This window comes from Artemia sp. Qi Xiang Cuo, chromosome 12, assembly GCF_049724085.1.
Source record: "Artemia sp. Qi Xiang Cuo chromosome 12, ASM4972408v1, whole genome shotgun sequence".
NCBI lineage: Eukaryota > Metazoa > Arthropoda > Branchiopoda > Anostraca > Artemiidae > Artemia > Artemia sp. Qi Xiang Cuo.
The window spans coordinates 22,064,494-22,081,676 of NC_142805.1; the positions used below are offsets into that span (position 1 = coordinate 22,064,494).

The window sequence follows — 17,183 nt, forward strand, 5'->3', positions numbered from 1 at the left end:
AGGCTGTTAACCTCAGAAAACCGTCTGGTATGTAAATCTCTCGTTGTAACTCTGATCCAGAAATTGGTGTTGACTCAGAAAGCTGTCTGATTGCTATAGCTATGATTATCGAGCTACGGTATATTAAGTTCCCTCCGTATCCGTTCTCTCTGATTGGTCCAGAAAATGGGTGTTGACACAGAAACATGTCTGGTAAGTCATGTCCCTTCTTTAGTACTAGATACATATCCGTGGTAAGTCTTGTACCATTAAAACTGCACTGTATATTCATGGTTCGGGCCTTGTACCCGTCGCGTTGCGTACTAGCACACTACTTAGGCCCTTGCATTCTTAAGGCATTAAACTCTCTATCACATTACTCTTGTATTAAAGCACTTGTTCTTGAAGCACTGGTGGAAATAGTCATGTTTCAGCGTAAAGAATGGAGGTCGAAAATAATTATTTGAGGAGGATAATTTCTGTTTGTTTTGAACTTTAATGCTGCCCATTACTTTCATTTACAAACTGAATTTTTAACTTAACTTCTGCTTGTTTTTGACATCATACTGAGGATGTTTCAGAGAATTTGCCTCTATTATCATAGTTTAGTGTGCTCCATTCTTTCTAACAGGAATAATAAATTTGGCTTTCATTCTCAGATCCCGTTTTGTTAGGATAGGACTCTTCCCTCCTTGTTACCTCCCTCCTTCATCATATAAAAATCTTGTAAAGGATACTAGAATTACCAATTAATATTAACAGAAACAACAACATATTCTTTGGTTCTATCACCACACTTCGCTTTGAACAGCCCTCGGGAACGTGGTTTTAAGCGGTCGAAGCGAGTGGGCGATATGATATGCAAACCTTAAAGGATTACATCTGCCCTCAGTGTTTGTTTGAAAACGTAACCGTATTTGCCAGTTCATCCTAAGCTTGGTCAATAAGCCATCTCACCTAGAATTTGTAATTTGCATAGTTTGTTCGTTCGCAATAAAAGAGATATCTCAAAACCTTCAAGTTTTTTTTTATATATAATTTCAGTGCAGTTCCAATTTCAACGAAGTACAACGTCCTTACTTTTAATACAGTTCACTGATAAAACTTTTCTGATTTAAAATTAGTCATTTGTATAAACTGGGGTTGTTCTTCCCCCCCAAAAAATCTTCTGAAATATCTAAACGATCCTTATTTCAACAGTGTGCATCCATGGGGAACATTTCAAAGCTTTGAACCTGTTGCCCCGGAGCCTGCACGGCTATAACCACCTTTCTACACATATGTTTATCATATCTCGATCATTCTAATCAAAATGGTCGCCCTGATATTTTGACACGACAACGTTTTTTACCACGATGATTCCAAAGTCCGAAGTGGGAAAAGAGGCATAGAATCTAGTTGCAATCCGGTTATTTTAGGTTCTTAATAACAGGTCTAGAACTTTTGATTTTCGTTCAAAGAAGATATGTCCAAAACTCTACAACTACTGGTGTGTTTCTCTTACCCCTGGTGAAAAATAAATTTAATATTTTGGAATGGAATTTGGGATAGAAATTTGTACTTCTATATTACAAAATTTATACAGATCAGACGTTTTGAAAGGGTGTTTTCTCCCATTTTCCACAATTACGTACATTTGCTTCTGTTACTAATATTTTAGGGTCACCATTAAATTTAATAAAAACAGCAAATTGGAAATAAATATAAATTTTAATTCTTTTAGTGAACATATTGTTCCAAAACTTTTGCTATTCGGTTACTGTCGCCACGTTTCGCCTTTTACTTAAAGTTCACGAACTTTTCAGAACGATGATCCTTAAGGTCAACAAAAAGCTGAAAGACAAAAAATGCCGAGAAACAGCAGTTTCAGCTTGAAACTGCTTCTTCAACTTGAGAAAGTTTCAACCTTCTCAATGAATTTTCTTTCTTGGCATTTTCTCTCACTGAAGAAAATGTTCAAAAACCAAAATCACCCTAGTTTTTGCCTCTACTTCAATAAAAAATTGAACAAAGTCGACTAATGGAATTGCTTCAAAAGTGTATTTTAATCAGATATGATCACCCTCAATGTCATTTCAATCACTTGGGATAAATCAAAATCTTATCAAATTGCATTTTTAGAGGTCATTTCTAGAGTGAAGAATAGGCCAATTTATCATTTATATTTATTTTCTTTACAAGAAAGAGGACAATTTCAAAAATGAAACATGTTAATCCTGTAAGGTAAGGTTCTTATTCGATAATTGAAAGGGCTTTTTGCGGGAAGTTATAATCAGGTAACTGACATTTGGTGAAGACCTCAGCAAAATAAAAAATTCAAGGATTTAATGAAGGGGGCAGGATACTTTCACCTTCTTCCAAAGACTCCCTCCTCTGGCTCCAGCTAGATTTTGAAAAATACTCTTGTTTCACATTTCCATTTAAAATTGCTTGTGTGTTTTCATTAAAACAACAAACCCCCCCCCCCCCCATACGGAATCTCTCATCTCTTTCGTTTTGTCTAAGCCTGAATAAAGGTGATGTAGGTTGATACCTCTCTTTTTGTTGCAAAAAATTGTTTCTGGCGTTTATTTTCTAGTTCCATTTAACTAAACTAATTTGATTCACAATTCATGAAATTATATACAATGATCTGTAAGTGCGCATCGGCTATTACAAAGGAAAGGTGGTGGATCCATTTTAGATGGGAGAGGGGGGGGCAGATGCCTCAAAGAGTGCATATTAATGCCAAAACATCCTAACTCTTACTGAAAATTCAGGTATGTGTAGAATTAGCTCTAGGGAAGTGTGGGGGAGCTAGAAATTGATATGGAATCCCTCTTGATTTTCGAGACTATTTCTGGTCTGCGCATTCATTACGAAAGTATAATAATAAAACTAAACCTTACAACGAGCAGGATTTATTCCGTATAGGAGGGAGGCTGCCTCCTCCTAAAACACCCCATATGGTTTTAGAAACTTTTGAGAGTACTCGCTAGATCAGAAACTGAGAGTTCTAGTACCCTTTTTAAAATCATTAGTGACTGGAGAAGCACCAGCTCCTGTCCTAAAACCTTTTGTTGATATCTTGTCATCTTGCAACCCCTTAGAGCATCTGATCACCATTTTGAGTTACTTATTTTGTTCAGAATAATTATAATTATCAATAAATGTGCCTCCAAGGAAGGCATAAACCCCAGAGTTCCTTCGATAAGGGCCGTAAATTAAGAGAAGTGTCAACTCTCTGCAGATATATTTAATAGTGGAAAAAGGGAGGGGAGCGTCATGATTGATTTTGAGATTCCGGCGGCGTAAAACTTTCAGAGCTTTTTTCTTGGTCAAAAAGATTTTCAATATTTTGCTGTGGGACCAGGGAGGGGTGAGGAATCCAGAAATGAGCTCGAAACACTTTTATCCTGATGAATTTAAAACTTACAGCCATAAGTCTTTGGGCCAAGGGGGCTAATCCACAAAAAAATTACACAAAGGATTGGTCCCTTTGGAATTAGCCCCTCCTTCAAAAAAGGGGGCACCGATTTTTTATATTGGCCTAAAACTTGTATGAGAATTGAGACTAATGGGACTCCAATACAAAAGGGGAAAAAATATTACTTCCCCTCGAAATACAGCCCAGAAAAGGGCCAGAAAAGGGGCAAACACTTTTTCCCCATCCATTCAAATAGAAGGGTCTTCTTTTAAAACTTTACGTGCCCTAATTAAAGGCCAGAAGGTACTGGACGCCAATCAGACTCCCTCTCAGTTCCTTTTCTGCTATCCGAAAGTCTTTTAACTAAACATTTCTGCTATAACGTCTTTAACGTATTTAACTAAAATTTGATATCAGGTCAAATTTTAAGATATCTGTTTAGTTTCAAAACTTTGAAATGTCTAATAAGGTTGCCTTCAGGGTTGATATCACCGCACAGCCCCTAACTTAAACTTTATCTTACCCTGCTATAATAGCTCAACCCCCCCAGAAACACGAAAAAATAATTAAAATAAAATTATAATGCAAAAATAAATACTTTAAGACATTCTACATTGCAAATTCAGCCTGTATTTTGGAATATTGGTAAAATATTCCATTGTTCTTCTTTTTTTATTATTTTTATTCGTCATACTTTCTGTATGGCTGCTCAATTTTGCTTGCAAGGGGAATTTTCCACGGGAAGAAATTATCCGGGGATTGTTCTGGGAGATAATTTTCCGCGGGGAATTTTCCTGGGAAATTTTTCCATTTTCCTCGGAAAATTTCGAAAAATTCCAAGAGGAATTTTTGGGTCAAGTATTCCGCGGGGGAGGAATTTTTCCAGGGGAAATTTTCCGTGGGGGGAGGGAATTCTTTCAATAGAGCCCATTAGGTCAAGAGGTCGAGGAGTGGGTAACCCCTCATTCCCTTATATATGGAGCAAACTATGTTCATTCTTAGTTTCAATATTACTTTAGTATCATTTGAGAAAAAAAAATTTGTTTATTCTGTTGAAATTAGCTAGCTTGATACCTTTTCTTGCAGTTTTGGTTACTGTTGACATGTATCGTCCATTACTTACAGATCTTTACCGCTCTGTGAAACCAAAAATACGAATAAAAAAATTATAACGAATGAAAAGTAAAAATTTCGATTGAAAATAAAACCTATCAATGGTCTTTAGCATAGCTCATCTTCTGTATGGTAATCATTTACTTGACCTTTTATGAAAATTTTCTCCCTTGATTAAATGTCCATAGGTTATATTCTAATAAGTTCTTCATAAAAAGGGCTCAGCAAAATGCCCCTTATCGATATTCAGCGATAGCCCTTTTTACAAGTAATTTGTAATATCCACAGCCTCTCTAAATGACTACGGCAAAGCTGTTTTCAATAGAAATTAAATCTACTTCTTCGATAAGAATAACGTGATCTGAATTATCAAAATCATGGAGAGCAAGGCAGAAGAAAATACCTTTCCTTTTTATTTTGGAACTTCAGTTGCTTTTGTATCTATAGTTTATGCTTTTGAAACTTTGCGTCAAATTGATAATGGTATATGTAAAATTGATTTATAAGATAAAAATTTGTGCACTTAAATACATCTAGAATTTACATTGGAGGAGATTGATTCAAAATACTTTCCTTTCTTGGATGTTCATATCTTAAAATTCAATGTCAGATATTCGATTTTCATGAAACCAACAGGCATTATTCGCTATTTATATTCTCTTGAGGCACCCTGCTTTTGTCAAAAGGAATAATAAGTTTATTTTTAAAATTCACATAAGGAACATACTTCCAACTGTATTGCCTAAGAGATGTCTCTATTGTAAAAGTTGCCCCCAAAGATTATTAGGAATTAGAGTAAAAAAGGCGAGTGTTCTAAGGAGGCAGCATTGACACCCTTTAGCGTTTAGTAAACTTTGGATGACCCAAAATTGCTTCGAACTTATCCTTCCAGGTAGTTTGAAATGTAAAGAAGGTTGAAATTAAATTAAAATTTGGTCTCCAGTAGACTACTTAATCTAGCCTACTTAACTTTCCAAGAATTTTACAAGTTAACGTAAGCCTACTTTATATAGACCAGGCTTTGACTATAAATAGTTAATGCAAATAAAAAATGCTAAATAACTATTATTTACAGAAATATTACAGTGTTGATACTACAGTATTTTAGATGAATCATATCAAATATCTAATTCTCTTTATAAACTTCTAGTTTTCAGTGAAGTAGCCAAATTACGGTGTAAGTGGCTCTAGTGGTTTTTAATTCCTATCATCCCATGCTAAATTGCCTTCCATCCAACTCCTACAAGTTTCTAGTTTTCTTTGTATTCTCTTTATAAAACATATGGAGTTTACGATAGATATGCGACTTAAAAATTCCAAAGAGATGGAAACTGTACCTAAAATTATGCCCTACCCTGTGGGAAATGTCACAGAAAAAGCTAATAGAAATTTCACCGTACCATTATGTATTCCAAAACTTGGGGATAAACTTTTTAAGAGTTCATGCAACTTGATGCTTTAAAAAAAAAATATAAAGACATTTGAAGTATTATTTTTATTTTTGCAAGAACAAAACAAATTCTACCCTCCTTGGTGGGACTAAATCGGCAGGACTATCAAAAAAATAGGTGGAATATTACATGAATATAAATATTCCATATAACACAGCCACTACCACTTGCCACATTCAGTGCAAAGTGGTTTGAATTTTGGACCCTTTACCACTCAGCCCCTCCCAGTGAAACGAGGGATACTCACGAAATTTCATATAATTTGATAGCTTTTTCCTTATAATTCCTCTATTTTCTTTGCATTCGGTTTAAACAAAGTACTAAAATTGGATAAATTAAATGGAAAATGAAAAAAAATATATAGGTAAATTATGAGTCTTGGACTTTAAGATCCCAAGGAAACCTCTCCTAGATGTAACTTATTTATTCAATCCGTTTGGAAACAAGCATGGTTTGTTGCAAAATGTCGTTTACACTTAGAATAAGGTAATTAAAATATATAATGTGGTTTAATTGGATAGATTAAACTCTAGCAAAAGTAACAAGTAGTGGTCAATATTTTACTCCCAAAAACTGTAAAAAAAAAACAAAAATTTGATTATGCGTTACCAGTAACCTTCAGCGCCTTTGAAAATCTATGCTATATTTTTCTTGTTGATAGAAGCAAATTTAATTTTCAGCGTGAAAGGCATCCCTCGGGCATTTAGGAAGGCTATAGAAATTTACAGAGAATCTGGCCATATGAGGCTTGCATGGGGAACATGCTAATGAGTCCCCTTTATTAATGAATTTCGTGTAAAAAAAGGTCTAGACATATTTTATCAAAAGAAAAAAGCTCAGTAAAAGTCAAGCAAATTCAAGCAAAAGTCAAGCAAAGTCAAGCAAATTAATATAGGAAAGAGGTTGGCTCTGTCGATGGCTATTGATGATATTCGTTTTCAGCAAAATCTTTGACAGTATTTTTTTGTTCTTTATTTTTTGAAATTCAGCTAGCTTTTTGCTTCTTATGTACATGAGGATGGCTCTTCAACCCCCCTTACCCATTTCCTTGTGTTCAATTTTCAAGAAAAATTATTGAATAAATTGCATCTTGTTATATATATATATATATATATATATATATATATATATATATATATATATATATATATATATATATATATATATATATATATATATATATATATATATATATATATATATATATATATATATATTTATTTTATAACTTACCTTGCACTCTTAATAACTTAGTGATGGTTTTGCTGAAATATTTACCTTTTGCCTTAATTTGTCGCACTGACCGAATATTTTCCTTGGTTTATTAATTTCTTAATTCTCAAGAACATTGGTAAGAATTGTTTCTATTTTACTTTGTCATTAATATTTTATCTTATCATTTGATTTCGCCTTAAATATAATGACCTGATAAGATGTTGCAGCATAATATTTTAGGCAATGCCGTTTAGATATACATGAAAACAAAGTTAATGTGGGGATAAAAAAGAAGAATAAAACTGACTAAAAAAAAACTGATTCTGGCTAGTTGAAAAAAGTTGTTTTTTTTTCTCCCACCTTCAGGACTGATTAGAAATAACAAAATATGAAGTAAAAATAACCAGAAAGACAGAAAAAATGACAAAAAAACGAGAGGCCTAAGTACAAACAATGTATTACATAACAAAAAGAAGACGATATGACCAAATGAATCCACAAAAGACCGTATATTGTTTTTAGTCGTTTAATTCATCTAATCGTCTTTTTACTGTTAAAATGTTTGGTTTAAATTAAAAATAAATAAAGCAGCTACTAAAAAAAAACCTAACAACATCGTTGCCATCACTTTCTATTTTGAATCTTTCAGCATGACCATCACCTTTTTGTCTTCTATGCCGTTGACACTACTGTTGATATCATTTAAATATCCCAGCGTAGTTTTGTCCACGAAACCTTCCTTTATCCCTTCAGTACTGGCTCCCCAAATCTTTAAAACTGGCTGTCATCAGGAAACATTGTCTCCTTGAATTTTACTCAGTTAGGTTTAGTATGGATTTGGACTTTAACAGGCTGGATTTTGCAACAAGGTTGTATGGGCTTAGTGTTGGGTGGAATTTCTATGAATTAATTTTTGCTTGTTTGAATTTTGCTTGGGTTGACTTTGGTTGAGTTGACATTTGCTATTTTGTTTTTTCTTAGTCTGTGGCCTTTGGATAAAAGGGGATAAGTCATCTTTTTGGCGAAAATAAGTTAGACACCAATCGGTTTCTCTCCTCAAGACCTTTAGTTTGGTCTAATCGGTAGGGTAATAAGCCCAATTTTAGATGTGATACGTGAGGTTTATCTAAAAACCTCAGAAAAGCAATATTCTAAAATGGGATTGGTAGCAGATGTTCCAAATCATTTCATTCAGGCAGATTTGAGTTAGTTTATTCGATTCGTCATGAAAAACCAAGCTAAGTAGTTATCTTACATTTTTCACTTTGAAGTTAACTAGTTTGATGAAAACATTTTGACACTAAATTTGCTCTCCTGCAAAATTTGAAAAAGGTTACTTAAGCCCTTTTGGATAAAGGCCACAGTATTGTTAAAATGTCTTGTGTGATTTTGGGATTGAACCGATTTATTTTCCGCAAGGTCGGGTGAGAAAAACCTAACTGGTGGGTTTTCAAATTTTTAACTTTTTTTATGCAACTCTTATCATTCAATCAAGTTTAAACCGAGATCCGAAAAATTGAAATTTTCTTTGCTAATCGTAACATTGCACTCTTGGTAATACATCTGTGTTAGGCTCATGAGTAACATACGCCGTTTTCCGTCTAGCGAGTTAGGTCATGCTCAGCTGTCTAGTGCTCTTTCATATACCTATGACCATTAATAGTGAGGATTTGAGGAAAAGTTTACGTAAATTAGCTAATACAAAGGCTCACAATAATTTTTCCATCCTGTATGCTGAATGGAACAATATACTTGGGAATTAGGGTAATTATTACTGAAAAAGGCTTTTCAAATCAAAGGTTTTACGTTGCAATTTTGTCCATAGACTTTGTCAATAAACACAAATCACGGTGTCATTTTGTCTATAAATAAATGTGATTATGGTGTACTTAGGACATATTTCGATCCTTTCATCGTTTTTAAGAAGGTAACTAATTTTAAAAGTCTCAACAATACTGTTTTCCTAGAGAAAATGGTTATAAAAATAAAGTTACGGTTAGAAGCCCATTAAGAATACAAAATAAAAACACTCGTTTTGCATTAAAATTGAACCAGAGATTCTATGCACAGTTCGAATTCATATTTGTGGCCAAAACGACAGGGCATATATCAGGTTTTGTGTTTTAAAGGACTGCAAAATTAAGCCTAACAAAATTAGTCAAATATTAGATTAGATCCGGTTAGGTTAGAGAAAATTCTATTAGATTATTTTTAAGCTTAATAGTAATCTATCTATAGTCACGAACTTTAAAAGATTTTTGTTTTGTAATGATAATTGAAGACAGTAATAAAACTTAACTTACACGTATGACAAAGAAGACTATTAAAGTGTATAAAACTGAGATTGCAATTAAACTATATGGATTCATTTATATGAAATAAAATGAATCCGGGAATAATATGCGATGAAGAAGTGTACTAATATCTATTGCTTTTAACAATTTAACAATAGTCTGATTCAGATGTATTTATAGCCCTTTTCCCTATCCAGCAGCCTCAAAGCCTTTTTGGTGTACCTTTCCAGACGCATTTCAGAGGGTTACTCCCTATATGGTGCACCAGGACCTTGACGGTTAGATTAAAATTTATTTTTAATGGACTCTACACTGCAAAAAAATTTTATTTCCATCAAAATGTTATGTCGGACTTCAAACAAGTAAAAAAAAATCCAATTTTTCTGTTGAAATTGCGACTTGCTGTTTAAATTCCAACAAATTTTTGAAATTATTAGGATTAAATTTGGAATAAAATTAATTTCCATCAAAATGTTATGCCGGACTTCAAACAAGTAAAAAAAACATCCAATTTTTCTGTTGAAATTGCGACTTGCTGTTTAAATTCCAACAAATTATTGAAATTATTAGGATTAAATTAAAATTAAATTTTTTCTACCGACTAAATTTGACTATGGGACCACAGAAAGTAATATGTTCAGTATAAATTCAAATCAAATGTTGGAATTATGACAGAAAAAAGCAAAAGCTAATTGTTTGAGTTTAAAAGATTATATAAAATTAAAAGAATGTATTCTAAATTAGAAAGGAGCTTAAATCATGTGTGCATGAAGGGCAAAATGAAGGGCAAAAATTAAAAGAATGTATTCTAAATTAGAAAGGAGCTTAAATCATGTGTGCACGAAGGGCAAACCCAGAAATTTAGGCACAAACAATAATTTTATGTATAACTTATAGCGTGAATAATGCTTCCGATACTCACTAACATTTATCTCCAATTTAGTATAGAATTAATTTAGATAAAGTCAAATTTAGCTAGAAAATATTCGATTTCAGGATAAATAACCTATAGTTTCTTTTCAAAGATTCGTTATGGCATATTTATGTTGAATTGAAAGTTGTTTTTTAGTACTTTCAAAAGAGCAATCTATTCTAATTAAATGGCCTTTGTGATTCAGGGGTCATTCTTAAAGAATTGGAATAAAATTCAAACTTTAGTGTAAAGAGCGAGGTATTAACTAGGGGACGAACCCCCTCATATACGTAGTAATTTCTGTCCGTTTTAATTTTTAATGTTGCTCTTTACTTTCAGTTGAAAAAACTAGTTTTTTTTTATTTAATGGAGTTCAATAGCCATTTAAGGCGTATATTTAAACTTTAGACCTATTACAGCGAATCTTTGCTTTTAGTGTATCAGAGTTCAATAAGTTGCAATTTGTTCTTTTAGAGATAGAAAGGTTAAAGATTATTAGTGGCAGCTCCACAGGAGGAGACAAAAAGAACAAAAAAGAGACATTTATAGATTCCACATTTTATGCTCATTTTCATGGTTTTGCTAACGTTTTTGACCATTCATCTACAGCTCATCACAAAGAAGTCGGGGAATATCTAGATTTGGGGAGACAACACCAATACGGACAGCTAAAGCAAAGGCCATTGCTAAATTGTCTGAAGTAATCAAAATCCAAAAAACGTGTAAAAATGAAAATGAAGAGCAAAGACATGAGCAGTCAGCAGATATGTGAAGACGACAATTAGAGCGTGTTAAAAATGAAAATGAAGAGCAAAGAAACGCGCGGTTAGAATGCATACAACACCGAGCAGGTGAGCAAGAAAAAAATGAAAATGAAGAGCAAAGACAAACACAGTTAGAAAAAAATCGGCGGCATGTGAAAAATAAAAATGAAGGGCAAAGACACCCACAGTTAGAAGACATGCGACACTAAGAATGTGAGCAAGTCAAAAATGAAAATGCAGAGCAAATATACACACGTTTAGAGGAACAGCAACGACTTGACAAAAACGAAAATGAAGAGCAAAGACACGCCATTAGAAGACATGTGACACCGAGCATATGAGAAAGTCAAAAATGAAAATAAAGAGCAAAGACACACGCGGTTAGAAGACATAGGACACCGATCATGTGAAAGAATCAACGAGGATCAACCCGGACACCAAGAAACAAAATGTGTCAAAATTGAAAATGATATCGATGATGATTGGGTAGGGGATTTTGATATAGATAAGGTCGTCAATATCTACCATACCTTTGTTAAAAAACAAAGATTCGGCGATATGTATTTCCTAATGACGAACGAAAAGCCGAGGTAAAACGAACCAAACAAATTCAAAAAGACAGATATGATGATTGGGTTTTGGATTTTGACATGGATAAGATCATTAATTCCTACAATACATTTGAAAATCAAAAATAGTGACTAGATAGATCGTTGGAAGAAAAAGAAGTGAAGAGTTGTCAAATGACTTCAATTCCCTTAATTTAGATCAGAAGAGAATTGTTGACAGAACTATAGGCAACCTAAAAAACGGCAGCAATGACAAACCCATCAGACTGATAGTTTCTTGCTTTGGGGGAACTGGAAAGTCACGAGTAGTTAGTGTACTTAGAAGGTTCCTTTGTCAGGAGTTTGCGAGGGAGGATTGTCCAGTACTTGTTATGGCCCCAACTGGACTTGCTGCTCCTAGTATAAAGGGTGTTACCATTCACCGATGTTTAAGTATACCAGTTGACCAGCAGACAACTGCAAAGTGTGCATCGTTATCCACAGAACAATTGCTGATGTTACGAAAAACACTTAGACGAACGCGACAGTTCATAATAGATTTAATAAGCATTGTTTCGTCTCGTTCGCTGATGTATAGTCACTTGCAAGTGACGTACATTATAACTAATAATCTGCCGATGGGCAATACCAAACTTGTTCTCTTTGGAGAGTTTTATCAGTTTAGGCCTGTGTTGGCACATCCACCACTTCTTACTTCACGTGTCAAGGGATCAAAAATAGACTTTGATCCAGGGGATCCTTTAATCTATGACATGAATTTGAACATGAAGAGCTGACAATCAACAAGAGGCCAATAAATGACAAGCCATATTCAGATACTCTTGCAAACATAAGGCTTGGAAATTGTGAAGAACAGCATCTCTAGTGTCTTTCTACACGAAAGTTTGGATGCATGTCGCGAGCCACCTCAGAAGAAATTACCAAATTATATTGTAATTTTTATAAGGAAGGCAAAGTTCTGGTTATTTTGCTGCCCCCAAATGACGACTTTAGACTAATAAACAGCACTCTGCTAAAGGAAACGAGCTCGGAACATGTTACACTGACTGCCATTGATTCTCTTTCTTCTGTAGTCAGAGAATTGAAGAAGAAGCAGCGAAAAGTGTTTTCAGCTTTGCCGATGACAGCAAACGAACAGCTGGTGCATTAACAAAATTGGTACTATCAATTGGTGCCCGAGTAATGCTTCAAAGAAATATTGCTGTGGATAAAGGCTAAGTAAACGGATCTATGGGTTACGTTAAAGACTTTAAAAGTATACCATCTGGTGAGATAGTGAATGTCTTGGTACAATTTGATGGTCAAGAACAGTTGACAACCATAAGCCGTACTACAGTTTGATTTGAAGCACTCAAAGAGGTTTATTATGCTAGGAAACATTTTCCATTGCAACTAGTATTTGCAATTACTATTCCCAAGTCCCAAGGCCTGAGCTTGGAAAGTGCTATCGTTGATGCAGGAAGTCGTTGCTTTCGACCGGGGATGATTTATGTTGCATTATCCAGGGTTACAACTAGCGCAGGGCTGCATCTTGTGGAAATTGATCCATGTAAAATTATTGCTGACATGGAAGCCATCTCAGAGTATAATCGTCATAGGAGTAGTTTTAGACCAGATCTTCAATTACTGAAAATCACCCAAACATCGGAAACCAATTTGACCGATGGCGGTCATGAAAATGGGTAGTATAGAAGCTGTTTCTCCAAGAAGGAAGAAAAGTAAGACTAGTGTCGAACTTGCAATCATTGGAAAAGGGAAAAAAAGAAAGGCAGCAATAGAAGATTCCTTTCCAAATAAGACAAAATTCCGAACAATTGAGTCTATGACAAATGAAGCAAAATCAAACGGTAAGATAGTGCCAACGAAAGGTGATAATGTTCTACAACTTATTGAAGGAAACAAGAAAAGATCTAACCGAAAGTAGCTGTACCAAAGGGGTATTGGTGCTGGTAGAAAAGATTTCCAAAATAGAGATTGTGTTTCATGCAATGCAAACTCTGCAGTTCTGTGCGTTTTCAGCTTACACAGAATACTTTTTGATGTGTTGCAGAATTCACAAGGCAACGTTGCAGCTGAAATTTTATGGCTAGAAGTGTCGTCCCTTGACAAGATTGAGTCGACAGTCCACTAAGATCATTACTGTCGACTGTGTATGGGTTTGCTGACGACAAACAGCAGTCACCCTGCGATTTTTGGGAAGCTTTTTTTTGAGGTATGGATGAAGAAAACTCGGAAACAAACTCATCAACTACCCTTAGTCCTCTTAGTAGACTATTTCAGTTCAAGAATAATAAATTTTTGGCCTGACACCGCTGTAACTGGAGCCAAATTGATGATAATATGACAAACGGAAAATTGTGCTATTTTCCAGTTCCAGGAGTTCTAAATCCTGATGCACCACCTTATGAAGAGGTTGTTGAGACATTGGACATTCAATTTAGTGAAGTGTTAAGTCCAAATCCAGTTGGAAAATTTTGCCCAAATGAACATCAACTAACATCACAGACAGTTTTTACTGAAATGCCGCAGTTTCTTGCGATTAACTTGGACAGGAGTGCAATGGCACATAAAATTACGAGAAGAATAATTGGTCTTGATCCAGATCACATATTGCTGAAAAGAACAATGTGTGAGGTCATGTCTGACGTTAGCTACAATGACATCGTGGTATCCTTGGAACGATATAGAGCAATAGCCATCGTCGTTCATTCAGGTATTAATTTCAACTGCGGTCACTATAACGCTTACAGGCGAACGTTGGAAAGTACATGGTGTATCTGAGGTGATTCAAATATGAAATTGATGCGTAAACGAACAATGGACTGTTCAGGTATGACTTTTGCTGTTCTTCAAAGATATAGCTAAGATTTTTTAAAGTTTTTTTAACTTTTTTAAATCTATGTTTTAAACTAAATTATACCTAAAGGAAATATAACTTAAGGGAGATATTTGACAATTTTTTTAACTTCTTTTTTTTCTATGTTTTTAACTAAATTCTACTTTCTGAAAATATAGCAATTCCACTGAATAAATATAATTAATAATTATTCATCATTTTCTAGATTACTTTTAATTAATTCATACCAAAATTTATTTTGAAAATCATTAGGAAATGTGTTGATATTTCTAAGACAATTTGGATCAACAGTTTTTTGTGAATGACATGTACATAGATTTAAAATAAGAATGCTGGTTTGTTACATCCATCTGAAACTAGAACCATAGCTGATAGTGAACCAAAAGCACATCAGCACCCCGAGAAAACTTGGTGTGGTTGCCTTGTGCCTGGGTACCACAATATGGATTTGAACCAGGTTAGTCTTGCTAACAGATTCATAAATTTTTCTCTCTGGGTGCATCTTAGTTCATTGCATTTTTATTTTTTGGAAAAATTAGTAAATTTAGGTTCATCATGAGCGGCGCCTCCACGTTGGCAGGGGAGGGTCTACATAGTAGAGATGAACTTGTTATTCAGGAGTCTAAAGCAGATGTGCATATGCTCCGCAGTTAATGCACATGGAATTAAGCTTTTTAAATTTTTATAAAAATTAAATGTAAAATTTCGAAAAATGTCAATAATCTGGACATTAACATTGGCGTTGAGAATTTTCCAGGTAGTACAGCACTGTCGCGTCAACCTGTAAAACTTCGTTCTCTAACACATTCCTATAGTTTCAGTTATCTCGAATGTATTTAAAATACGCCTAAGGCAACAATTCTAAAGACGTTTATGATTTTTTTAATTTGGAAATAGTAAACCTTTGAATAGAATGATGTATTAAATTGCATTTTTGGGGAATGCTACAAATTCATGAACGAAAGTGCTTGACTCCATTCTTGCAAAGTTTGCTGAAAATAAACTGATTTCTAGTTGTTTTATAAACTGACCTCTAATTCTAGGGTGCAAATTGGATATAGCTAACACATGATGTCTACGATTCACTTAATAATGGCCAACTGATGTCACCTGTTGAGATATTCTGGGTCCGAGAGTACTCACATAGTTGGGAAATCATAAATTCAAATAGAACATTATTGCCATTCTTATCCGTGCACATTGAATTATAACTATTAATTTTTTTTGTTTTATTTTTTAAGCTGAAAATAAAAACTTTTCATTTGAATATGCGTTAGGAAACTAGCAATGCGCTACTTAAGAATAGTTAATATTGTTTTACACTTCATCTTGGAATATTTCAAAATTCTGAACATAGTTGAAAATATTTTTAACGCTAAAGTTTTTCTGTCAAACAGTTCTTGGTAACGAACTGTAAGTAAGGAGCGACCCGGCTGAATGGTAACCGAAACTCTAAAAAACGGAATTTAAGTACCAATAGATACATCAAAAGAATCAAACATTAATATTGATTTCAAATATATAAATTCATCAAGTTTAATCTAACCCATCAACAGTTACGCGCCTGAGAAAATTTGGCTGAGTTTCAAAAAAAGGGGTACAGACCTCCCCAAAGTTAAAAAAACCTTAATGAAATTCACACAATCATATTCAGCGTATTAGAGAACCCTACTGTAGAGGTTTCAAGCTCCTATCTACAAAAACAATGGAATTTTGCATTTTTTGCCAGAAGAAAGATCACGGGTGCGTGTTTATTTTTTTTTTTTTTTGTGTGTGTTTTTTTCTTTTCCCCATGGGTAATCGTATTGACCCAGTGGTCCTAGAATATCGTAGGAGGGCTCATTGGAACGCAAATTAAAAGTTCTAGTGCCCTTTTTAAGTGACCAAAAAAATGGAGGGCAACTAGGCCCCCTCCCACGCTCATTTTTTTCTCAAAGTCACCCAATTAAAATTTTGAGATAGCCATTTTGTTCAGCATAGTCAAAAATCTAATAAATGTGTCTTTTACGATGATTTAATCCCCCAGAGTTCCCAGGGGAAGGGCTGCAAGTTATGAACTTTGCCCATTGCTTTATTGTATTGGTTATTGGGAAGTATACAGACATTTTCCGGAAGAATTTTTTTCTGATGGGGGGGGGGCTGGAGGAGGGGGTTACTCGGGAGAATCTTTCCGTGGAGGATGTTTCTTTGGGGTAAGGGACATTTCTATGAAGGGGGCACCGGATTTCCAAGTATTTAAAACAGAAATTAAATTGAAAAAAAAACAAGTTTTTTCAACTGAAAGTAAGAAGCAACATTAGAATTTAAAATGAACAGAAATTATAACGTATATGAGGGGGTTCTCCCCCAAGCCAATACTTCGCTCTTTACGCTACAGTTTTTTTTGTGCTTTCAAAAGAGCTATCTATTCTAATTAAACGGCCTTTGTGATTCAGGGGTTTGTGAATTAAATTTTTTTTTAACTTTTAACGTAAAGAGCGTGGTATTGACTAAAGGGAGAACCCCATCATAAACCTAATAACATATACGTAATAAAAAAAATTAAAAAAAAACAAGCGATACGGCTCAATAGTAATCAAAACTTTTAAAAACGGAACTTTGATGTCAATAAATGTATCAAAA

General features: G+C 34.3%; 1 protein-coding gene and 1 pseudogene across 1 annotated transcript in view; one reads left to right on the forward strand and one right to left on the reverse strand.

Moving 5' to 3' along the window:
• Positions 1–17,183, reverse strand: part of ninaC (STKc_myosinIII_N_like and MYSc_Myo21 domain-containing protein ninaC) — a 386,065-nt gene that overhangs the window by 23,171 nt on the left and 345,711 nt on the right. The gene's annotated exons all lie outside the window — the stretch shown is intronic.
• LOC148945895 (uncharacterized) lies at positions 166–14,642 on the forward strand (annotated as a pseudogene).